The 25870-nt window shown below is 38.2% G+C and overlaps 1 protein-coding gene across 3 annotated transcripts in view; it reads left to right on the top strand.

Moving 5' to 3' along the window:
• Nucleotides 1–25870, top strand: part of PRR16 (proline rich 16) — a 145178-nt gene that overhangs the window by 98751 nt on the left and 20557 nt on the right. The window contains exon 3 of one of the 3 annotated variants that reach the window (XM_089491787.1): nt 2741–2837. The exons of the other annotated variants lie outside the window; for them this stretch is intronic. The gene's annotated coding sequence lies outside the window, so the exon portion shown is untranslated. The remainder of the gene's footprint in view (nt 1–2740; nt 2838–25870) is intronic. 3 annotated transcript variants of the gene reach the window in all.

Below are 25870 nucleotides of genomic sequence, written 5' to 3'. Positions count from 1 at the left end.
AGGAGCTGCTTTTTGTGGCTCCTTTTTCCGCTCTCCAGAGGCCGGATCAGGGCTGCAGTGTGAGGCTGCTATGGCCCCAATCTGGCTAGTAAAAGGTTAGCTGCAGACCTCCCCTTTGGGGCTGTAGCCCCTTAAGCACCTTTTGAGTCTTATAAGGTTTTCTTTAAAATATGAGAGAGTTTAAATGAATGGAACAAATTGTGTAGCAATATAGGGTGATTCAAAAAGAATGGTGCAAAACCGAGTAAGAACAGTTTTATTTTTGCATCATTATTTTTGAATCACCTGGTATTTCCCCAAAAAGAACACATAAAGTCTTGGGGCAAATGATGTTTCTCTGTATGGGGTCCTGAATGAATTGCAGTCTTCACTCATTATATATCGGTGTCTTCCATTTTCAGAATCAATTAGAACAGAATTTGCAGTTGCATAATTTAATGTAGAGGCCACACTATCAGAGCGACAGAAGTGCACAATGATGTAGCTCATAAAAATTTCAGTGACATTTTTATCCACATTGTGCATCTGATGGTGACAGGCAATCTCTGTTGGCTTGATTTAGAATCAGCTCAGTGTTTAAGAGCTTTGTTAGCAAGCCTACAGAAAAAGCTTGTCTGTTTTCCAAGAGTTTTCTTCTATGTCTGAAGTTTTGTATAAATATGTGAATTTCTGCATTGCTTCTGGGAATTGTAGTTTGGCTTGCTACCACATGCATAATTAAAATTTTGGTAAAAATGGATGCTGCAATGCCAGGGCTAAGATAGTCTACCAGTTTTTGTTCATTTACCATTTCATTTCTCAAAAATTTAAAGAGATTTGCATTTTTGGAACTTCTGGACTCATATAGTACATAAGTAGGTCCTGCCTGTGTTATAAAATTATTTGTTAACTTCTAGATACAGAATTTGGTGACAGGGTACAATAAGAATAGGAAGGGCCCTATGTGTGTATAACCATTCTGCATGTCTATAAAAAACTCAGGAGTTACCTCTGGGTGCATGAAAAGTGGTAGTGTGGTTGCTATGTGTGGCAAAATGTGGGAAGTGTTAGCCTGGATGCAGTGGCAGCTGGTATCTTCTATCAGTAGGGCACTTGACCCACTTGGGCTTTTTGTACAAATATTAGAGTAGCTACACAGCCCACAAAATAGAGTCAGTACCTTTGATAGCTCTTAGGTTAACATCTGGAGGAGAATTCACCACCTTACTGTAATGGGACCCACCAGCTGTTATCTCCTATATGGTCCATTCTTTCTAGGTGTCTCCTATAGTTTTTCTATCCTGCTCTCTTTCACACACACCTCTCCAGATACTATCTACTGTGATTCATAATACAAACTACTTGTATTTTTATTGTAATGCCATGATTTGTTATGGTTAGTCATGGTTTGTATAGATGGTGATTAAATTTTTACCAAATGCTTCTGGAAGCTTGAAATGCTATATAGAGAAATGACATAGAATTTGCATGTTGAACACAGTACCGTGTCCAAACTCATGTGTGTTGAATGCATAGTGATTTTTGTGTGCAGGTGTGAAACATAATCTCACTATCTAATTTCAAAGAGCTACCATAAGATTAATAGCATGGCATATATACACATGATCTTTCAGAGTGCAACTAAGGGTCCAAGGTAAGCAGGGTCATGGGCTTTCTTTAGTAAAATGCAAGCAACCAAAATGAAACAGTGTATCTCAAAAAGAGTAAAGCAGATTATTTGTATCCTGGAGACTTTGTATAAATTCTCTTTTTTATTGTTGAAATTTTACCTTGTTTGTAATTAACCCCCAACCCTTCCCATGCTCCCTATCCCTGTTTAAAGCAAAGTTTAATGATCAGTCATGATGTATATCTTAAAATCAATCAGAGTTCATGGTCTGTTTGTGACAGAGAATGAGGGTGGTTGGGATGTCCACCATCACCTGAGGTCCTGCTTGGTGCCACACCATTGTTCCACAACTTTAGATGTGATGATAGTGGACCTTGTGTAGATACATGATCCATCATGTAATTTATAAATGGGGACCAAAGTTCCACAAAGGTTTCATTTCCCCCACTTTCTTCAGCCTAGCACAGAGGTTAATTTTTCTCCTAAGACTACCTACCAGAATCTCCTCTCTAACCCTCCTAACTTGGATTTTTTTGAGAGATTTTGTGTGTTGTACATTTCACTGGGACCTGACTTGAGGAAAATACCTTTTACGCCAATACTTTTCAAACTATCTTATGTGGGGGACCAGAAATATTTCTTCTAATGTGCCAAGTACCAGTATTTTCTTTGTGGCCACTGTGTAGACCTATTTCTTTTTTCCTGGAAACTCCCAGTGTCTAGGCAACTGATGATTCATGGACTGGCACCTTTCCACAAATCACTACTTTGAGTTGCACTATTTTATATCAAGGCCTTTCCTTTTCATCATAATGGACTTCCATAGTATAGTTACTCTTTCATTTTATCTTTTTTTATACTTCAGTGTTCATGGTAAGTTCTACATTCTGGTGCTACATGAACTTAATTAAAGCAGAATGTAGTGAGCATTTTGGCAATGAAGAATTAGAAGTGTGTGTTCAGGCTTTGAAATTAAGAAAATAATGTTTAGCTATCCTAATATAGATATGAGGTTTCTAGAAACAGCTACTTTACTGTGTGAAAAATGTCCACAAATGAATCTGCTAACACCATGACGTTTTCCACACTGCATTTACTGTAAATGAACATTTTCTAATTCTCTCTATTCAGTGATTGAAAGAAGAGACGGTGAGTCTTGTACAACTCTTCAGAAAGGAAATGTATAATTATGGAACTATGCCGATTAAATGATCTTCTTTTCCTCCAGGTAAAAATAGAAGAAAAAATGATACTCATGTCAGCTGTAGTATGAGTTATGCCACTTAATGGATTAAAAAGATTAAAATGAGAAATAAAGCAAAAGGTAGTGGGAAAATAGCTCTGCAATATTTCAGGGTTTTTTATGTTTTTAATTCTAATAGGCAAGGCATGGAGAATTCACCAACATCTGATGATCTGTGTGATATAACAGCACTAGTAATAGTCATGTTATTCACAAGTAGAATGAATATTAGCAAAAATACTCAACTATTAATTATTTAATGAGAATGTGGCAGCTATCCTGAGAATAGGGATTATGTATTTCTTCAACATCTACATCAGTTGTCACTCCAACACCTTTATTAGCAATGAGCTACTAAATTATTTTTTCCATGGTCCTTCCCATTATTTGTTCTGGAGATGAAGTACTTCCTGCAAGACGAGTCTTGGCTGATAAGTGATACATATATACATAGAAGGGCATACAGAACATTGGAGTAGGTCATTGGAACCCATTTTGTTGAGTACAGATACAGACTGATTATTTAAATCAGAGGTGAAAATCATGCATCTCAACACATGGGACAGACAGTTCCTGAAAATATGTGTGGCCCCTGAGCTTTTCTTAGACCTGAACAGGAAGAGACATCCCTTGTATGCTCACCAAACCACAATGGCTGTTTTGGTGTTTGAGGTGTTAAAAATACAATGAAGTTCCAGTGTACCCCCTGTAACGTGACCACTACCATTTAGGTTAAGAACTAGATCCTTTGGCAATGTATACATAAGAGAAAAAAGTACTGTTTTTGAATCACATTTAGGAGCACCATTGTTGCACCAAGCTGATTGTGGCATTAATGTCACTGCTGTTTGACTTGTTTTCATTTTGTCATTTCTATTTGTTTGTGTCTGCATTGCTAAACAGCAGATGGTAAGGATCCAAATAGGAATTGTGGTGTGAGTGAGAGGGACTTGAGGCCCTGCTGTAGACTTGCCTACTGTTGCTACTATTACCAATTTTAATTTGTCTGTGTGTTTGTTTTAGTCTTTTACTGTTCAGTTTAACAAAAGATTAGAACAGGACCTTTTAATTTGCAGGGAAATCCACAGTGACCATCACCTCCCCTCCATGTTTCCCCTCCTTTTTTACTTTGGAATCCCAGCTTCTCTAATTAGTGTAGATAACTGATGTCATCCAGCCCTGAAGTATTATTTTGGAGTGATTTTGCATTTTTCTGCAGTTTCCCACCTTTACAATTTGAATGATTAACATAAACAAACACTTAAGCCTACCTGAACCTTGTGCTGCTTTTGTCTGAATTATGAAGAAGGGAGTGATGCTTTTCAGACTCAGGAGGGACAATCACTTTCACGTAGGCTTTTATGGATTGCAGGTGAAATGGGTTTTCTCCACAGTTTTAGGCAAACTGATATGATTCATGCTTTCCAAGCAGATTTATAGGTAGACATGCAGTGATTCTTCATTGTGTTCATCTCTGAATATTGCAGTGTGGTTCTTAGGTCAAAATATGCAAAAATTACATTGAAAAGAGAATGTATACAAAAGTGTATATATAAAAGTTGCTAGCAAAAAGTATGTATGTTGGGGGCAGTATGCCCAATTTTTATATATAAATTTTCATAGTTGTTTTTCTCCTTTGAAAACAGTAACAAGGAAAATAGATCAGACTTGTGTTGAAACACATGTTAGAATCACATACAGCAGAAATATATTGGTTAATTGATAATTACATATTCCTCATTTTACTTTCCACGTGGAGAAAGTGACAGAACTGGAGATGCAGGATGTGGGGCAAGCATACTCTTCTCTTTTTACATGTTGGTTCAGTATTTCTTCGTCATAGTCTCTGTGCCCTTACACACATGGGATGTAATGCACCTGCGCAGTACTGGTTTGGAACTGTCAAAGCAGTTAGCTGGTGTTTTGGCGGTAGCCCCCACCCATCCACGCCTCCCTATATAAGCTCCCTCCGGCGTCCTCATTCCAGTTCTTTTTCATTCGTCGCAACAATAGTGTTGTTAAGAACTTTCAGAGTGTTTTCTTCTTTCACTTTTGGTTTTGATTTGGCTTCTTCTATAGATTCTTCTCATTGAATTTCCCTCGGATTTTGGTGTTCTGGCCTCAGTCCTTGGACTTTGCATGACATCCACATTCTTCAAACAATGTACAGTCGGCCCTTCTTATACACGGATATTTTATCCATGGATTCAAGCATACACGGTTTGAAAATGTTCCAAAAAAGTATACATTTACCTTGATTATCCATTTTTTATAAGGGACACCATTTTGCTATGTCATTATATTTAATGGGACTTGAGCATACACAGATTTTGTTATACACGGGGGATCTTGGAACCAAACCCCAGCGTATAACAAGGGTCCACTGTATCAAGTGTAGGAGTAAGACCCGTGAAAAAAACAGCCATTCCATGTGCCTCCTTTGCCATAACATGGCCTTGTGCCACCATTGCACACCTCAGTTGTGCCACAACTGCACCGCTTAGGCTTAAGGCATTGCTTTGGGAATGAGCCCTCCGTGCCACAACTCCATTGTGCTCTGCCCAAGAACACCACTGGGCAAAGACCTCTCAGGTCCTCCATTCGACTTGCCATCTGACAGTTGACTATTGACTTGCACTCAACCTCAGCTCTTGCAAAGCCAGCCTTGGTATCGATACCATCCTTGGTACCTTCTCTGTGTCAAGATGATCTTGGAGTCTACCCACATCTCCTATATGTCTGGCACACAAAAAAGGAAAAAGAAGAAGAAAGCTAACTCCTCTCCATGGCTTGTGTACTCGCCTCAGATCCCTCCTCTGACACAGTATCCTACTCTTCCTTCACAACCGGTATCTCCTTGGTCTCATGCCGATGATACTAAAGCTTTGGCCAAAGCCCATGCCTCTCTACTACCTCCTGGCCAAGCTCAGGCTTCATCTATGCCTTCCCAGGAGCCTCCCTTATGACCTCCTTCACAACTCATGGATCAAGGAGATTGTCAGTCTCCCACCAAACATTTATGGGACCTTTCTCATTCTCAAGAGTCTTCACTGGCTTCTCGCTCACCATGTCCATGTCAACCTCAACTCTAGAGCCCTCTATGGTACCAAGAGGTTCTACTTCAATTTCCCCACCACTCTTGCCTCAACGATCAGGTTATGTTGATGACCTGTGTGATAGAGCTTATCACTTGGACCATCCTCTATCATGTAAATATTGCAGACTTTGTGACTCTGAAGGCCATATGTTTTGGGCACAGCTACCCCAGTCTTCCACTCCATCTCAGCATTCTCACTCTGGGGACCATCAGCAATCTCCACTGCCACAACCTCTGAGGAGACACACTCCCTTGCCTACCTATGTGGTACAACCTCAACAAAAATCTGATACTTCTCTCTTTGATGTGCCAACCTCACCGTACTCTCAAGACTCAGATGCTTATAACCGCACCAGCCATGATGATGAGTCCACCTCACAATGAGGAGATTCTTCTGATCGCAGGGCCTTTGTAGATGAGATGATCCGGATGGTTCATTCTTTGGATCTTCAGGTTCGCACAGAACCACCAGAGGACCATGACCCTACCTACCATTTAGGTCAGGATGATGTCCCCCCACTTCTGCCTCATTCGCTAAAGGTAGCGCATTGTACCTGATCCAATCCATCAACAATCCCTCCTACTTCCCGAAGAGTTGACTTTATCCACTGGCTTATAGATGGAGACTGCCAGTGGCTCACACGGTTGTCTTTTTCCAGACCAACTCATCACAAAAATCCCACACCACACCCTCTGACAAAGAGGGCAAGAAACTTGATTCCTTTGGTAAGAGGTTTTATGCAACTTCTGCACTCCACTTTCACATGGTCAATTATCTTGCCTGCATGGAGGGTTACCACCAGTTCCTTTGGGACAAGTTGCTACCATTCCTCAACCATCTCCCTGAAGATGACAGGAGGATCACCACCACTGTTTTGTCGGAAGCTAATTCTCTGAGAGATCAACAAATTATGACTGCTCACCATCTTGCTGAATCTAGTGATAAAGCCCTGACTGCAGCCATATCTCTCTGGCACCATGCATGGCTCTGCTCCTCTGGCCTCTCCCCACAGGTCAGGAGAACTACCAAATCACTGTAGTTTGACAAAACCGGACTTTTTCACATTATGACCAACGACAAGCTAGAATGCACTCACAAACTGCACACCACAGTGGGAAAGTTTGGCTTCCCTCAAAGTTCTTACCATTCTAGACCCAGATTTCAAAGGTATTAACCTCAATCCTTGTCTTCCAAACAGTACCCGAGACAACAAAGGTCCTCTTATCAGCCTTCCTAGTCCCGCCATAATTCTTAGCAACATAAACCCAAATAAGGTTCCTCTTGCAAATGGCCTCAGGACCAGGACAAGCATTATCTTTGATATAACTTGCCCCTATATTGAACCCCCTTCTTTCACGACAAACTCTATTCCTTCTGCAATGCTTGGGCCTCCATTACCACCAGCATATGGGTCTTCAACATCATCAAGGATGGCTACATCGAGTTTGAATCCCACCCACCCCCATCCATGAGTCACATTTGACACTCCAGATCATCACTGGCCTTGCACTCGGAAATACAAAACCTCTTTCTCAACGGTGCCATAGAGGTTGTCCCTCCTACCCTCTCTATAACCTCCTACTGTGGTGTGCCTTTCTTTCTTTTCCCATTATATTTTGGTGAATAAAAAGGACAGAGGTCTACGCTCAATTCTGGACCTCAGAATACTCAACTGTTACATTCAACCCAAATGGTTCAGAATGAAATCTCTCCACCATGTCTTCTCATTTCTCCAAAAAGGGGACTAGTTTGCAACCTTGGACTTGAAAGATGTCTTTTCATGTGTCAATTTATCATTCGCACTGAAGATTCCTTTCCTTTATGTTGGTTGAAATGACCTACCCATTTACTGTCCTCCCATTTGGTCTCTACACCGCACCAAGGGTATTCACCAAATGTGTGATAGTCATAGCAGCCTTCCTCAGACAACGAGGAATTATCATCTTCCAGTACATAGACTACTGATTTTTGGTCACCCATTCCAAAGAACAATTCAGGCACAACATCCACTTTGTGCTTGATCCCCTCGCCCATCTTGGGTTGGTCAACTATGACAAGTCCCATCTCACTCTGACACAGTCCATCACCTTCATTGGAGCAGTGATAGACTCTACAGTACAGTCAGCCTCCCTTCCTCTGGACAAGGCTCACACTATATGATGGTCTGTGGGCAGCCTGCATGATCCTTTTCACTGGTGTACTGTTATTCTTGCTTGTTAACCACACAGTCTTATGATTACAAACTCAAATATTCTTTTCATTTTTGCAAAGAAACTCGATATCACAACATTAGGCCTCCACTCCACACATTCTGGAGTTCCTCTTCTCTAGCGCCTTTCACTCTCTTCAGTGAAATGCTATTTGTCAGCCATTTTCTGGCATCGCCAACAACTGGGCAATGCTTCTTGTTTTTGGCATCCTCTTATCAAGATATTTTAAAAAGGCTATCAAAACCTTAATCCACCTGTTCTTCTTCCATCTCCTGCATGGATCCTACAGTTGTTCTTGGATCAACTCCCCAAACCTCCATTTGAGCTCATGGCCATCTGTGACATCAGGCTCCTCACCTGGAAAACTGCCTTTTTGGTGGCAATCATGTTGGCTAGATGGGTCAGTGAAATATGTGCCCTCTGTTCTAATCCACCTTACACATGATTCCACAAGGATAAGGTGGTCCTTTGCCAAGACATCACATTCTTCCTCAAAGTGGTTTTGGAATTTCACCTCAACCAAGACATCATTCTCCTTGCCTTCATGCAGGATCTGTCCTCTGATCTCAAGTGGTCCCTTCACATTTTGGATGTGCGCAGGGCATTAGCCGTCTATGTGGACAGAATGGCCCACTTTTGCAGGATCACTCAGAATTTACCTTTTCCATAATACCTTTGCCATGTGGTCATCCATGAATACATACACACAAATACACTAATTCCTATATGTTACTGTAACGCCGCTTGTTAACTCAATCTAAAGTGTATAACTGAAATATATTGCTTCCATTTCCTGTGTTGAAGTTCAAATTGTAGGTTTCTCAGGCCAGAGGCCTAACATTTTGTACTTTCTAAAGGAAAATGTGCAAATTTTGCACACATAGTGGGCTACACTAGATTATTTTCAACCCCAAACTTTTTTGCAGTTAGAAGTAATTTCTGGTTGGATCTTCCCAGATATCAGTGGAGCTGCTTCTGACGGCCTCCAGGATTTTTCTACTCCTGAAGGCTGTCAGAAGCAGCAATTACACTTGGTTTGGGGATTAGTAGGAGTTACATTTTGTCCAATATTTCTGGGTCTGTGTGTGGTGGTTTTGGGAGGTCAGAGGTCTTGATGCCACAAAAAGGGGTTGTGGGCCACAGGCAACCCACAAGCTGCACTTTCACTGCCCCACAATAAAATGCCATGGACACCGCTACAGATATGTAAATGTCAGCAACAGCATTGCTCACAGCAGTGCCACAGTATGTAGGAAAGAATGGGAAACAGTGAGGAGAGATATGAGTCCAGCAGTGTCACCTACAGATGGACCCTATGGTTAATCTAAATATTTGTTGTTGTTGTTGTGTGCCTTTAAGTAATTTCTAACTTAGGATGACTCTAAGGTGAACCTAACATGGGGTTTTCTTGGCAAAATTTGTTCAGAAACGGGTTGCCTTTACCTTTCACTGAGGCTGAGAGATTGTGACTGTAGAAATAAAGCTATAGAGATAATGCAGCTTGACCCCACTTTAAGTGTTGTAGCTCCATCCTATGGAATCCAGGGATTTGTAGTTTTGCAAGGTCTTTAGCCTTGCTGCTTCTCTGCCAAAGAGTGCCCAGCCTCACAAAACTATTTTTAAAATATATATATATATATCTCCCAGGATTTTGTAGGTTGGAGCCATGGTAGTTAAAGTGGTGTCAAACTGCATTATTTTTACAGTGCAGATGTACCCTAGGACTCAGAATACGTGTATAAATAACAACAAAAAACAACCATCACTACAGTGACAACAATGATGGTATAGTATATGACCAGGAATGCCCTCTGCCACACAAAGAGGTAGAGCCACAGCATTGCTCTTTCTCATCAGTGCTTTAATTGTCTAGTATTTCCCTCTGAAAAGTATCTCTTCAATACCAAAGTCCCCTCAGATATGAGTAATTTTCACATCATGCCAGCAGTATTGAATGTGTGCCATGTAGTTAGGGCAAAATCAGCTTGGTTCTAGAAAAATGGGATGGTTAGCTGAGCACAGACTATTCCTCTCATCATATTCTACTTTGGGAAAAGAGTAGAACAGCTTCCTAGAATGTGAAGATATTTCTTCTAGTGCTCTTTTTGACCCCAGAGGCAGCTTTGGAATCTCGCCATACATTTACAGTTTTTGTTTCTTTGTTTTGCTTTTTTCTTCCGTAGACAGTCCATACTGGAATGTATGGCTGTGTGTCTCATTACAGAAATCCAGTTCATGAACTAATGTATGTCAACATATTTAACCACATATTAAACAAAACAATTTATTTTCTGTCAAACACTTTGAAACACCAGGTAGCCGCAATTTAATTCTCAGGTTGCAGGAAAGCGCAGGGTAATCTTGTAGCTGTTTACTTTTCGTATATGCATATAACCACTGAATGCCCACTACATTTTCATTACTAGAAATGTCTTGAGGCAGCATGCATTGTTGAGAATAAATTCTTACCAAATTACACTGCTGTGGATGTAAAAGCTTCCGTATGTGGTTATTTATTAGAGCATAGGATTGCTTGCTGTGTTCATAAACTCCTTATTTCTACAGAGAATAGAAACAGGTTGTTGCATTAATAATAAAAAAGGAAACATAATTATAGAATATCAGAACAGAAGGCATAGCTGTACCTGGGAATGTCAGTAACATTTTTTCCTGTGACATTTGTAATTGACTGCAAATCTGTGGGACTGAATACTGTTAACTTTGTGGCTACCATTATGGCAACTGATTTAACCTTATGAAATCACATGGAAAGACTATCTGAAAAGGAAACGCTAGAAAAAAGTGCAGTTGTGAACATATCTCCACCTTGTTGCCACTTCATTGGTACATTCTATATCATTTTGGTCTACAAGCTTGCATCATCATGTAATCTGCTGTGAATTTGATTGGCTGACACATAAGAGCAGAGCTTTTCAATGGCTACAGATGCAGTTGGATGAAAGGCAACAGAAGGAGAGACACAAGGGAAGAATTTTACCAAGAGGAAGCCAAAATGTGAAATGGATGGTATTGGAATTAATTTTATTCTTTACAAGCACTGAAGTGTAGAAAGGTTGGATTGAATATTGTATTTTTTTTTTGTAAAATGTATGGACATTTTAATAGCTTTAAGACAAATTTCTTCATATCTGAAAACCAAAAATTCATTTCTGATATTCAACCAGGGTTTGAGGTTGTAGAGCTAAATGTTTGCAAACAGCCTCACAGATAACATTTCTGTTGCATATACAGTATTACTGTGATTAAACTTAAGTTGCTTAACATTTTTGTAGTTTACAACTAAGTAGTACCATAAGCAGCAAGAAAACAGTCAAACAGAAATTAAAATAGTACAGATTTAGTTCACCATGGAATGCCAATCTGAATATGAAAGCAAAATATGTAAGGTACTACAAGATTCAGGAACCATTGTTCCTCTGAGCTGTTCCAAGAGATCAAATAAATGTTGAAATTAGTAAATACCTGTAAAATGTTTGAAAGCACAACCACTGTGTTGGAACATGGAAGGCTCACCATTGTGGCAGTGAGTTTACAATGCCTTGTTCTATATACCCCAACCCAGCCCTCCTTTGATCCCTCCCTTCTTTCCAGTAGTCAGCCCACTGAGTATATTCAGTCTTCATTAAGCTATTTAGCAGAGCAATGAAGTCATTTTTGCAGTCACTTAAGAATCCTTGTGCATGATGTTTCTGCTAACATATAGGTTATATATGTGCATGTGACACATTATAGTGTCATGCAACTCCTAAATCTGGATTATAATACCCAGAAATAGCTGGGCTTTACACTGTAAAGACTGATTATAGCTTGCAACAGGAAACTACACCCTGTAATACAATCTAATCTCTCTAATTTGTTTTGATTTAGAAATAATAATGCTGTGCCTTTTGAAACGGCAACACATACTGAACATCTGAGAGCAAAATATAGAGCAGATATGTATCTGAATGGATAGACTGGCAGATCTGGTTTTCTAACAGATTTCTTTTACATCTGCCAGATGCAAAGCAATTATGACTTGTTTTTCTCTTGTTTTAGAAAATAATTAAAAAATGGAACTATTTATTTGCTATAACCCCATTTCCTTCCATTTGTCCTACTTGTTTATTGGCTGTAGGACAGGGGTAGGCAACCTGCGGCCCGTGGGCCGGATGCGGCCCGGCGAGACCTTGGGACCGGCCCCAGCCCAGTCCTGCCGCTGATTGCCGCCGGGGCCTTTGGGGGGCAATTGTCTATAGAAGCCTCAGAAACATGCATTTATATTAACATTTTTTTAAAAATCAGCAATTTTTTTTTTGCATGTCCTCCATTTTTTAAAAAAAGTGTCTTCCATTTGAAAATTTTGTCCTACATTTGTCCTGGTTTATTTATATATTTAATTTTTTTTTTTAAAAAAATATTTAATTATTTATTTATTGGCTTCAGCCCCCCAGTTGTCTGAGGGACAGCAACCCGGCCCCCGGCTCAAAAAGGTTGCCTACCCCTGCTGTAGGAAGTGGGAAAACACTCTTTCTCACTGGGAAAAATGAAAGGAAAATTGCAAAAATATCCAAAACCATCTCTCAACAAGGTGAATAGCAACTAAGATTAATTGGACTATATCCTGTAATTATTTTAAACTGAAGTAGGCCCATTGAATCAATGGTAATTAAGTGTGTAATTAACCAGTACCAGTAACTCAATAGATGTACTCCACTTGGGACTAAAAATTGGTTTTAATCTATTATAAATAACTGTAAAATAGGGCAGGGTGAAAACACCAATCTCAAGTTATTTAATGCTTCTGATATTTGAGGTTGGAATGCTTCAGATCATTATACAAAAGAAGATCTATAAATGTTTGATACATTTATAGAGCAGTTGTATTGAACTTTACCATTATTGGAATAATTAAAAGTGAAGTAATTTTATCATGTTCCTATCATTGTTTTGCTTAAATCTTCAAATGTGTAGAACTAGTTCCATAAATATATATGCACAAGCAACAATATTCCTGTAATCATATAGGAATCAGATTATTCTGGCCTGGTATTTGCAACTCTATTTGGAAGCAGGTCTCCAGAGTTTCTGGCAGTATTCTTTCTCAGTCTGGAGGAAGGGGGAATGGAAACATTCAAACAAAAACTCCCCCCTCCTTTTTTGTTCCCAAACACAAATTTTCCAGGAGGAAAATTTTCTCTTTTGTAATTAGTGAAATGCTTTTTAAGACATTGTGTTGTTCACTTAAAATTTTAAAAATGCATAATATAAAATTCTGTATGTAAGTGAACCTGTAGAATGAAAAGGTAGTTCTTGTGCATCAAGAGGGAATGCAACAGAACTGATTAAGAGCACTGAAACATGCTCTTAAATTGACACAACTGTTGACCCTCATAAGAGACCCACAAAATTGTCAATATATTTGCTTTTAGCCATTGTGTGCAGTAAAGAAGTTAATGTTTAGCATGTTATTTTAACCACAGGAGTTTTATTCCTTAATTATATGTCCTATTGAAAAGAAACATCCATTCAAGAATCTTCTTAAGAAAATAGGAGTCACTCTGACTAGGATTCAGAATGAGGGCCTGTTTAATGCAGTGACAGAACATTCTTCCTTTTTGTCTGACATAAATCTTATTTGAATCGAGCCCCATGGTCAGGCTTCACAGATGGAGCAACATATATTCTAGCTCTGTGTTTTATTTTAATGTCATGTAGGCCTGTTACAGACAGCCAAAATAAAGCTGCTTCGAGTCACAGTGGAGGTATGGTGTTTCAATGCTGCATGCGTCCTAAGAGTCCAGAAGTCGCACCAAAGCCCTAAGGACTGGAGCATGGTTTTGGTGTGGCTTCTGGACTCTTAAGGACGCATGCATCATTGAAACACCATACCTCCACTGTGACTCGAAGCAGCTTTATTTTGGCTGTCTGTAACAGGCCATAGTTAGATCTTCTTTTTCTCTACCTGAGTGGTTCTTAGGGTTGTTTTTTTTTTCCCAGTTTGTTCTCTGAACAATAAACACTTTTTTAAAATAGAAGCAGAAACCACCTGGAGCTGCAATTCTCCAGCTTTTGTTTACTAACTTCTGTGCTATAGTAAAACATTTTTAAACCTTAGAGTGTACCACATTTCAAGCACCATGTGGAAAAGTCAAAGCTGGTGGGATTAATACTTTTGCAAGGTTCACTATATTACTCATTTGATTAAAGTGCTTTGCTGGATCCCACGTAATCCATGCCAGATATGGTTCTTGAATTTGGCTCTAGTCTTTGGTTACTTCTGTGATTTACAGATTAGCTACAGGAGTGGCATCTTGCTTCTAACACATTTTGAAGTTTGTTGTTGCTTTAATCACTTTCCAAACAAGTGGTGACATGTCCATTCCCACAGTGGGTTGAAAGCTAATGGATCAGAATTGTCTGAAAAGGTGAAGAATAAAATAGATTCCTTTACCTCAATCTTATCTGAAGGCTGGTGAATGTGGAGCTCCATATCCCTTCATTCAAGCCAGTTTCTCCATAATTCAGATAATTTAGTGACTCCTAAGTCTCTGACAAAGAGTCTCTTGTTTTCTGAATTCATGTTGAAAGGCATTAGAAAAAACAAATTCTCACTCTGTCCATGTCAGCTTCCACCTTGTTTCACACAAGGATTGCATGCATTCAAGCTACTTTTCATTAGAACCCAAAAGAGGAAGCCGCTGTTTCAGAAAGGAAGAAAATGAAAAGCTCATGTAAATACTGAGATTCCTGAAGAAAGAGGTAGCATAATGTAATTATATGTACCAGCATTCTGATGGTACTACTAAACTGATGGCCAAAGGCTGCTTTGTTACTGGTTCACTATTGGACATGGAAAATCATAGATTGCCTTCCAATTTCCAGGAGATTTGGCACAGATTTGATCCTAGGTTTCTAAACCAAGTGGCACTGTTGCCTAAAATGTAGATTTATCAAGTTCTGTGCAACTCACCAGAAATGACTAAGGGGTTAATAGCAACGTGTATCTAGCCTCTGATGAAGACTGTTGCATAATATGGTAGCAGATGGCACCTAGCCTGAAGTAAATGTTTAAAAGTAATGATTTTACAAGCCCTAAGTGGCTGTGTAGTTATATTTGAAGTAATTGTCATTAGGAAAAGAGATTACAAATCCCAAATGAAAATCCGTCAAATGTTATGATGTGTTTTCTTGGGGGAGAGTTATATATTCCACCATATTGTACAAGAAAATTATTTTTGAAAGAAAGAAAAAGTGCTTTAAAAACAGTGGCAAAACCCACAGCACATAAGCATATAACTCGACAAATTATTTTACAAGATACATTAATTTGGGAGAGACGTATACTTCAAATTTGAGCAGCTGAATTTTGTGTGTACCTCCAGAAACGGTTATCTAGTGCTTACCCTAGCAGCTGTCATTATGAGATATGTTTGGGCTGATCTGATAATCACTAGAAAGATACAAACCTTAGATAACAGCATGAATCTAAATATAGTCACTAATCACACTACAGCAAGACTCATTGAATCAACTACTACATGGTAAACCAACACTTATGTAAATTCTGTTCATTCAGTGGGACTACTTCAGTTGATGTTAGTAATTGGATTTAAATCATAATATTTTGGCTGTCCTTGCCTAATGACCAAATTACAGATTGTGCTGATCACTTCAGTAAATTGATGGGCATATTCAGGATTAATTAAGGCTACAACTCCATCCAGAAACCAAATTCCATCTAGATCAGCTGGCTTTCCAGTGAAAAGTACAGTTTGGAGTTGGCCCTCCATATCCAACCATTCACTGCTTGAAAAGATTTTTTTAAAAAGTATTATTCCAAATAGCAAACCTTTTGCCATTTTATGCAAGGGACACCATTTTACTATGTCACTGTATTTAATGGGACTTGAGCATCCACAGATTTTGATATTCATGGGGGGTCTGGATAACAAGAGCCCTCTGTATGGGCATTATATGGATAGACCTTTAGCCCATTTGTTGGCATCCATTTCCAAAATACCTGCAGATGTCTTTCTAGGTTTCCAAATATCTTCCCTAAGTAGTAGTAGGGGATGAAAAGGTAAACCCATCTTGTATCTTTTATTTAGGGCTTCAGAGTTTTCATCCATATGAAACGTATGTAACAGAGTCCTACAATCAAGTTCTGCACTGGTACCACATTGGATACATGAAACTTTTTTATATGTGTTCAGTTTAGTTTATAATATTATTGTTAAAAATTATTTGGATTTAAAGTGTGTTGCTGTCCAAAAGTATTAAACTCTAACCTCCAACTGAGTTTAGCATCTTGAAAAGCTCCTTTAAAGTTTGTGGAAATTGATTTGTTGGATTTGCTGAATGCCTACAAGGAGTCCATGGATCACTATGATGTATATGACATACATCTATCTATCTATCTATCTATCTATCTATCTATCTATCTAAATATTATTGACATCTATTTTTCTCCTAGAAATGGGACTGAAGACAGTTTAAAGTATGAATGAAAACAATTAGCAATGAAATCAAGTACCAGTAAAAACAAAACAAAAAGTTATAGTGCTAAAAGAAAGTTGAACAAATTTTGATATTAAAATCCTATTCAGTTAAAAAGCAATTTAATAGAACCTCAGTCCATTAAAACCAGTTTTCTCAGGAGCTAGTCAGTTTCCTAGAGTCTCCCTGAATACACCCCAGTATTCATCAATAGGACTCCTAAAGTGACTAACAGAGCAATCCTAACTCAAAGATTGGCTGACAGGTAGATTAGGATGTAGGGCAATTGTGCCAGTTCAACTGGCTTTAGGCCATTTGAACTTCCCTTATGCTGGGGAAATTAATCTTATCCCTTATTCAGAGTTAAGCCAGTGGGCACAAGGACTGAGATCAGCTGTGAAGAACCTATGGAAGGTATGGAGAAGGAGTGTAGTGGGAGAGGAGTCACATCATGCCACATCCAAATCTTACTCAGCCCAGAGATTTTCAGGTCAAGACAAGGTTAGAGTTGGCCTAAGTAATTTCCAACATATGGAAACAAATAGGAGTTTCTTAAAAATAAAATCACTGGGTCCCATATCTTCTTACCCATGTAAGCAAATGCAAGCCAATCTGGACTTTATTCTGTTTTGATACAGAGACATTCTTATGATCTCTTCCTTCCTCTGTTACTATTCCTTCCTCTGTTAGTATATTTGTTCAGGTTTTCACCTCTTGCCATGCATACTGTGCTTAATCCAATCAGTATTGCAAAGGTCTTTTCCTGCATGCCTCCATCCATTCATGTTTTTTTCATCTGTCTGCCCTGCCTATGAGTAAAAAGCAGTGACTATTTTTTAGTGGATTAGTAACTTTTGGGGCCTTCAGAACATTATAGGAATATTAACCCCTCTTTCACTCTTCCACGTTTTTGTGTTAGAATCTGGAATTGGAATGGATTTAATCAGTTTTACCACTTGATGTATCAGAACTATTTTTATTGTGTTACAAAAACAAATGGGGTAAAATACTTTTGCAAAACACTGTAATAACCAGGGTTATATTCATTCAACACTGGAACACATGGATTGGAGTCTGGTGTATTTTTGTTCTGATTATAAACTGCTATAAATTCAGTCCCAATGCAAGACCAACTGTAGTACAGTTCATAATTAAAGCATACATTTTATATATAACCCAGTTCTCCTTTGAGAAATTTAAATGCATGTATATATGATGAGACAGTCTAAGTAATATCATATAAAATGTGCAGACCAAATGAGAGCATGCAGATTTTAATACTGGATGAGTAATAAAAGATGGATCAGGTGCTTTAGGCAAGTAGCAATGCAAATAGCTTAAAATTACATTGGAGCTCTAGTCTGATTGCTTCTCTAGTTAAAACCTTTTTGTAGTAATTTAAAATTACATGAAATTTGTTTTTCATTACTTCCCATTTTAAAGGCATGGAGGAAGGTTTTAATATCTCATCTAAAAATGCTGTACATAAATTCTATATGAAATTCAATACATTCTGTTTGTTTTAGTGCCTTCCAGGACATCCTTTGCCTTAAGCGAAAATACAACATTTTGGCACATCAAATCATGTTTGCCAAATCCACATTTGCCCTAACACAGAAATAAAGTCACAGTTTATGTTTCACAGGTACAGCAGCCAGCATGTCATGTTCTCGGTAATGTGTTGCAAATTTTGCAACACAAATACTTCCTGAAAATGAATAGTTGTGCAAATCAGTTGCCTCGTCTTCATGTTTTACATTATGTCATATTGTATATATAGCTTGTTGGTTAACATATTCAGGCATGATGTTCGAAGTTTTGTTTCATGTATTAATGGAGTTTCGTTTTTCACTGAAAATGGAGTAGTTGTGAGATTCACCACAAATATCAAACATTTAAAAGTAAGCTTTCTTTGATTAGCTCTTCTGCTTAAAACTTACTTGTTTTGATTAATGGAAATATTGGCTACATCTTTGGAGGTAGTATATGGAGATAGATTATTACATGACTATGTCTCTAGAGGTAGATTATTACATTATGTTTCCTTTTTGTTGTCTTCACTTTCTCCCTATTTAACAATTTATTGTCTTTTGACACCAGTTAAAAATTCATTTTAAATAGATAGCATTGATATCCAGAAATATCCAACTTAGCTTCCAAAAGGCCTTTCCATTTGGTTTGACAAATTTAATGAGAGAATATACAATAAAGAGACTGGAATGGTGGGTTGTCTTTACAGCAGGGGTGGGGATTTTATCCAGCTCCAGATGATGCTGGACCATAGTAGCTTGAGCCAGTGTAATTAATGATGAGGAATGCTGGGAGCTGCAATCCAGCGATAGCTGGAGGGCCTCATAATTCCCAATCCCTGCTTTGCAGGATTGCTGTGGAGATAGAGTAGGAAAACCTCAATGGTATATGAAAAGTATGATCTACCTTCATTCCCACATTCTGACCATGCTTTCCATTCCAGTCTTCCCATACCTAGGATGCATTATAGAAATAATGCAGTTTGATACCATTTTAAGAGCTGTAGTGCCATCCTTTGGAATCCTGGGTTTGTAGTTTTACAAGGTCTTTAGCCTTCTCTGCCAAAGAGTGCTGATGTGTTACAAAACTACAAAGCCCAGAATTCTGTAGGATGGAGCCATGGCACTTAAAGTAGTGTCAGACTGCATTCTTTCTACAGTGTAAATACACCCAAGTGCCTTTCACTAGACTGATCTTTATTTGCAAGGGATGATAGATGTTGTGGTCTAGTGCACCTGAAGGGAATCGGGTGGGGAGAGACTGTTCTATACTCTTATTTTGAGATAATAATAATAATAATAATAATAATAATAATAATAATAATAATGTTTATTTTTAGCCCGCTTTTCCAAAAAAATGATCAAAGCGGGGTACAGCATAAATGTAAGCAATATACAATACAAAAACATACAATATAAAAACATCATAAAAACATCCCAGTAATAAAGCACAGTAAAATTCACAAGAATAAAACCAAAGAAACAAACTAGCTGGATAAGCAACTGTATAACGGGGGAGAATAACAAATGTCAAGGCACATGGGGGAATGCTTGTTGGAAGAGATAGGTCTTAAGTTTCTTCCTGAACAGGTCAAGGGAGGTGACAGAGCAGAGCTCGTCGGGAAGGGAGTTCCAGGTCTGCGGGGCGGAAACAGAAAATGCCCTTTGGGAAGACGAGGTGTATCTCGTCTTGGGAACCCTTAAGAATTGCTTCCCGACCGATCTGAGAGTGCGGGGCGGATTATATGGGGAGAGGCGGTCCTCCAAGTACCCTGGGCCCAAGCCATTTAGGGCTTTATATGCAGTAACATGACAGGGATGTGTCTTCTAGTTAACCTCCAGCAACAGTGTTCCTCACATCTTTTCAAGGACAAGATTGGAATATGTGGCTGATGCATATGGCTCCTTTCAGACTCATCACCTTGGAGGATTGTTCCATATTAGTGATGGCATCAGAACTGAATGTTTACTTTTATAGAAGGATTTAATACATGTTATCTAGAGAGATAGAATTAAATGTTCTTTTTTCTTTTTTGTAGCTCACTATGTTTCACTTTGACAAGACTAGACTGTTCCCAGCTGCTGACAGTAATTCAGGGAATTTGCTTTTGGTTGATTATGTAGAATATATATATATATATATATTGCAATGAGTCCTGAACAAAACATGCATATCAACAATAAAAGTACCTCTCTTCAGATGCAATCTAATTTCATAGTCAGATGTAACTGAAAAGGTGTGTGTGCATGTGTGTGAGTGATTGTAATAACCCTTCTATGAATTTAATGAAAGTGTGAGAAATAGATTTAAACTATTATGCTTAGTGGACCTGAAACTAAATGAACTATGGTCGGAAGTTAGGGACATAGTGAAAGCGGAATGAATAAAAATGATAACTGTGGCCAACAAGAAGGAGAAGAGAAGCAAAAGAGAAGAAAGACAGAAGTACAGTTAGAACCAGGAATGCTACTGTCCAATGATTAGTGTGCAAGAATAAAGAGATTTATTACAACAATCAATGCAGAGAAATAGAAGGAAGGACGAGACTTTTTGCACAATATCCACAAAATCAAAGAGGAGTTTAAACCAAGGGTAGGGTTGCTCTATGATTAGAAAAGGAACATAATAGAAGACAAGTCAGTCTGTCCATTTCTGCCAGTTCATAAAACTTAAGAAGACAATCATTATGTGAGGGGATGTCATTATCTTTCCACTTTTTCATGAATGTAAGCCCTGTCTTCTAAAACAAGGAAGCACACCAGGATTTGTGCAAGACGGAAGCCATTAACAGGATACTTGAAACTTAGTTGGGGAAAAGAATATATGCTAGGCTTCAGTGATTAAATTAGTTATAAATTAATTATGATCTATGCATTATTTGTATTATTGGATATTTCAGTGTAGCATGAAAATTGTAACGATTACATGAAGCTATTAGTAAACTGGAAAGGTTTTGATTACTTTGAAATGATGTACAGGATAATTTAAAAGAGGCATATTAAGGCAGATGACGAATTCTAACAGAGGCAGGGGATTGAGAAGAAGTGGGAAGGAAGTGAAGGTCTGATGGATTTAGTTAGCGCTAAATCTTCAAAGGTAGGAAGTATTAGGTAATCAATTAATTTGTAATTTGTAGATTAAGTGGTTGTATAACTACCTTTTATTTTGTGTAAAATTACATCCTAATTTTTTAAAAAAGAAAAGGAACATAGTACAGTGTGCCCACATCATATGCGCTGAAAGCCACGTGGGGAGACAAAGCAGCGTGTCCCATAGGGACGAATGGGGCGTGCACCGCCGCATGCACAAGCCCCATTCATTTAAATGGGGCTCGAGCATAGGCGGTATTTGCTTTATGCGGGGGAGTCTGGAATGGATCCCCTGCGTAAAGTGAGGGCGAACTGTACATAACCATAATGACTGAAGAAAATGTTGGAGGCAATCTACAGAAGAGCTATTTTAAAAATGTGAAAGATCAAATGACACATGGGAAGAAGAAATTTACAAGTAGGAATTAGTAAATGAACAGGCACTACTGACCACATTGCAGACATATAATAATAATAATAACAATAATAATGATAATTTTTATTTATATTTCCCACCTCTCCCTACGGATTGAGGCGGGATCACAAGAGTAAGATTAAAATTGCAATTCAATTCAAATTACACTTCTTATAAAATACAATCCATAAAATCATCACACTATGTCAGTTCTATAAAATAACTATGTCAACATCTCTTTTCAATTAAACATGCTCAGGATAAGTGTTTTCTTATAGTTGTTTATAGACAATCAGGGGGGTAGGCTCGCCGGAAGAGATCCAATTTAAGTGCCTTCTTGAAGGTGTCTAAGGTGGTAATGAGATGGATCTCTTTTGGTAAGTTATTCCACAGTTTGGGGGCTATCATCATCTGGGTTTTGGGATGCGGTGTTGCCAGTATATGGGTGACACCCAACTCTTATTTCTCCTTTCCATCTGACTCTACGGAAGCTGCCCCTGTGCTGAACTATCTGTTGCCAGTAATGGACTGGATGAGGAAAAACAATACATTTTATTTATATATATATTTTTATATACACTTGTCCCTCCATATTTGCTAGGGTTAGGAGCACAAGACCCCTGTGAATATGGAAAAACCGCAAATAATAAAAACACCATGTTTTGTCCTGAGAGGACACCTCTCTAGGAATCTCTAGGTCCTCCAGTGCTCTGTGGTCAATGTCTGACAAACACTGACCATAGAACTTCACTGGAGGAGCTACAAATGCCTAGTGGAGTGTTCTCTCCAGGAATCTCTAGGTCTTTCAGTGCAACTTTTAGTTAAAGTTGATTATAGAGTTGCACTGGAGGACCTAGATATTCCTAGAGAGAACATATGAATCAAATCCATGGATAATCAAATCTGGAAGTATCAAAGCCGCAAATATGGAGGGATGAGTAGGGGTAGGACAAGGTTGCATACTATCAACCTCTATAATCAATCAGAAAATATTGTTCACTCAGCAGGCTAGGAGTCAGAGGCAGGAGGAGTGAAGACTGAGAGAAGGAACATTAACAATCTAAGGTATGCAGATGACACAAACTACTAGCAGAAGCCATCAAGGCCTGGAGCAATTACTGAAGAATACCAAGGAGGAAAGCATCAATGTAAGATTAATGCTGAACATTGAGAAAACAAAAACAATGAGCACAGAAAAGACTGCAGAACGGAAACCACAGTCAAGAAATCAGAAGGAGACTAGGGATGGGAAGGGCAGCTATGAAAGAAACTGTATAAGATCCTAAAGTGCAAAGATATAACTCTGAACACTAAAGTGAGGATAATCAGATTAAATTCCCTTTCACAATGTATGGATGTGAAAGTTGGACAATGAAGAAAGCGGATTGAAAGAAAGTCAACTCATTTGAGATATGGTGCTAGAGAAGAATGTTGAAGATACCATAGATGACCAAGAAGACAAACCAATAGGTCCTAGAACAAATCAAGCCTGAACTCTCTCTGGAAACTAGGATGATTAAATTGTCATAATTTGTCCACATCATGAGAAGGTATGAATCATTAGAAAAGACAATGATGCTGGGAAAGATAGAGGGCAGTAGAAAGGGAGGAAGAACACATGCCAGATGATTAGTCTCCATCAGGGAGTCTATAGGCTTGAATCTGTAGGACCTGAGCAAGTCAGTCAAGGACAGGGAATCTTGGAGATGTCTCATCCACAGGGTTACCATGAGTTGATTTTGACTCAAGGGCAGTTAAAAACAACAACAAATTAATTCCTAGCTGTTCAATCCAACACATATTAAAACAGACCTTAGCTCCCAGGTTTGATCACAGCTGAAAATATTTAAGACATTTAAGAAGTTTTGCTTTGTGCAGTTCTTTTTTTATGAGAAAATTGTTGATTATGGTAGCTGATGATACATTGCATTAATCATGAACAATCTAGGTCAGTAATTGATTGTAGAATGAAAGAATAAACTGTTCTTGTGGTTGCCAAGAGATATATTTTCTGTGAAGGTGATTTCAACATTTCCATATTAGCAGTATCCTTTCTTTATTAATACGTCACAGCTCTCACTTTCAGCTATCTTTGAGTTGCCTTGGCAGCATGCATCATTATGTCACAGTGAATATAAAAAAAATCTAGTCCTATGCGGGAGGTAACTATAGAGTCACTAACGTCTGTGTTCAGAATGGCCACTCATGTTTAGCTATTTTCATATCCAAATTCTATTAAAAGCCAAGGATTTGGATCAAAAGGTGACATTAATGGACACAGAAGAATGGGGAAGCCATTTCTTTCAGTTATGGGGTCTTCTCATCTTCCTAAACTTATTTTAATTAAAAAAAATTTACATTCATGTGTTCGGTGGTATGAGAGAAATTTAACTATGTTTTGGGCCCTATGTATTATTTCAAGTTGTGGGTATGTTTCAAAATCAAATGTATGTTCAAATATAATTTTTAGCTAATTTTGTTTTTGAAAAAAAAAAGCTACAGGTAATTGTAGCTATTTTCTTCCTGCTGCAAGAGAGTAGTTCAGAAATTTTTCTGTGAAAAAGTGTGTTTTTTGTTGCAGAAAAGAGCATATTTTGCACTTAAAAACAGCATATTTTGTGTACTTGTATTTATGCACAGAAATACTGTTCTCCGTTCAGAAAATTCTGTTTCCTGAACAAAAATGCAAATTTCCCTACAATAATCATTCATTGGCATCTACATTAATCTTTATTATCTTCAGTTAAATAGATTATTACACAAGTGACATGATGCAGTATCAGCTATCCGTGAATCTACATGGTGAGCCCTGAGTAGATCAAGCTTCAAATTAAGCAAACCTGTTATTCACTATAAATTTTTTTATATTAACTGTTTGATTACGTGTTGCTATCCCAACACAACAGAGTAGTAAGTGAATAGAAATTAGCTATAATTAAAGATAAGGGAAAGCACCTTTTGTTCTTATACTTAAACTAGCATAAACATAAATAGGATTATAGTAATTGCCAGCCCAGCCAAGAAAACAGCTGGGTGACTTTGTGCATGTCACATGCTCTCAGCCTCAGGAGAAGGCAATGGCAAATCACCTCTGAACAAATCTTGCCAAGAAAACCTCGTGATAGGTTTGCTTTAGAGTCGCCATAAGTTGGAAACGGCTTGAAGGCACACAACAACAACAAAAATGCAAATAGAATTCCAGCAAAACTGCAGCTATCCATAAAGTACAGTGGGATCATACCCTTTGGGTTTATAGTTGTTTAACTGTAGGCATGTATATAACACAAAAAAGCTCATAAATTTCCTTTTAAAAAATAAATACAGTTATAGTACAAAGGCCACTACTTGGCTTTCCTGATTCTTAAATGTAACATGGATGGTTACTCATAAGTTACATTTTTAAAAATCCAAATGCTGTAAATCAGTGGCCTGTGGTTAAAACAATTCTCCTGTCCACCATACAGTTCCTTCATCACACATGGTAGGGAAGACTACCGTGTGATATTGAACCATGTGATATTCCTCCCCCACTGTGCTGTGAGGTCACACCAAAATAACCATACGCTTATAAACTATAAAATCAACTATTAATAATATTATATTTATTTATATCCTGCTTTTCCCCCTAAAATTGGGGCATAAAGCAGTTTACAAATTTTAAAAAAATACAGTTAAAAACATACAGAAGTGAGCATTAAAATAGAATTAAACTAATATAATTCACTCATTAAAAGAAGAAAATGCATTGTAAAAGATAAAAGCATTTAAAACAGCACATATTAAACAGTTAAAATACTAAAACACATTAAAACAATAATGATGAAACTATATACAGATCCTTAAAAGCCTTCAAGTCCAGCACCACAGAGCATTAAGAATCCAACCACAACTGTCTGTAAAGGCCTGGTGGTATAAAAATGTTTTATCTTGCCACTGGAAAAACAGCAAAGACAGGGCCTCTGGGGAGAGAATTCCAAAATCTGGGAGCAGCCACCAAGAAGGCCCTCTCCCTTGTTCCCACCAAATGACTCTGAGAAGGTGCTGGGACAGAGAGGAGGGCCTCTCTGGATGATCCTAAAACCCTAATAGTCTCATACAGAGATATATGGTTCTTCAGTTAGTCTGGACCCAAGCCATATAGGGTTTCTCTATACTGCTATACAGATAGAATAGTTAT

The sequence above is a fragment of the Sceloporus occidentalis genome, unplaced genomic scaffold (genome assembly GCF_023333645.1).
Source record: "Sceloporus occidentalis isolate IW3139 unplaced genomic scaffold, rSceOcc1.0.p SCAF_1, whole genome shotgun sequence".
Classification (NCBI taxonomy): domain Eukaryota; kingdom Metazoa; phylum Chordata; class Lepidosauria; order Squamata; family Phrynosomatidae; genus Sceloporus; species Sceloporus occidentalis.
This window is presented reverse-complemented; position numbering and strand designations above follow the sequence as displayed.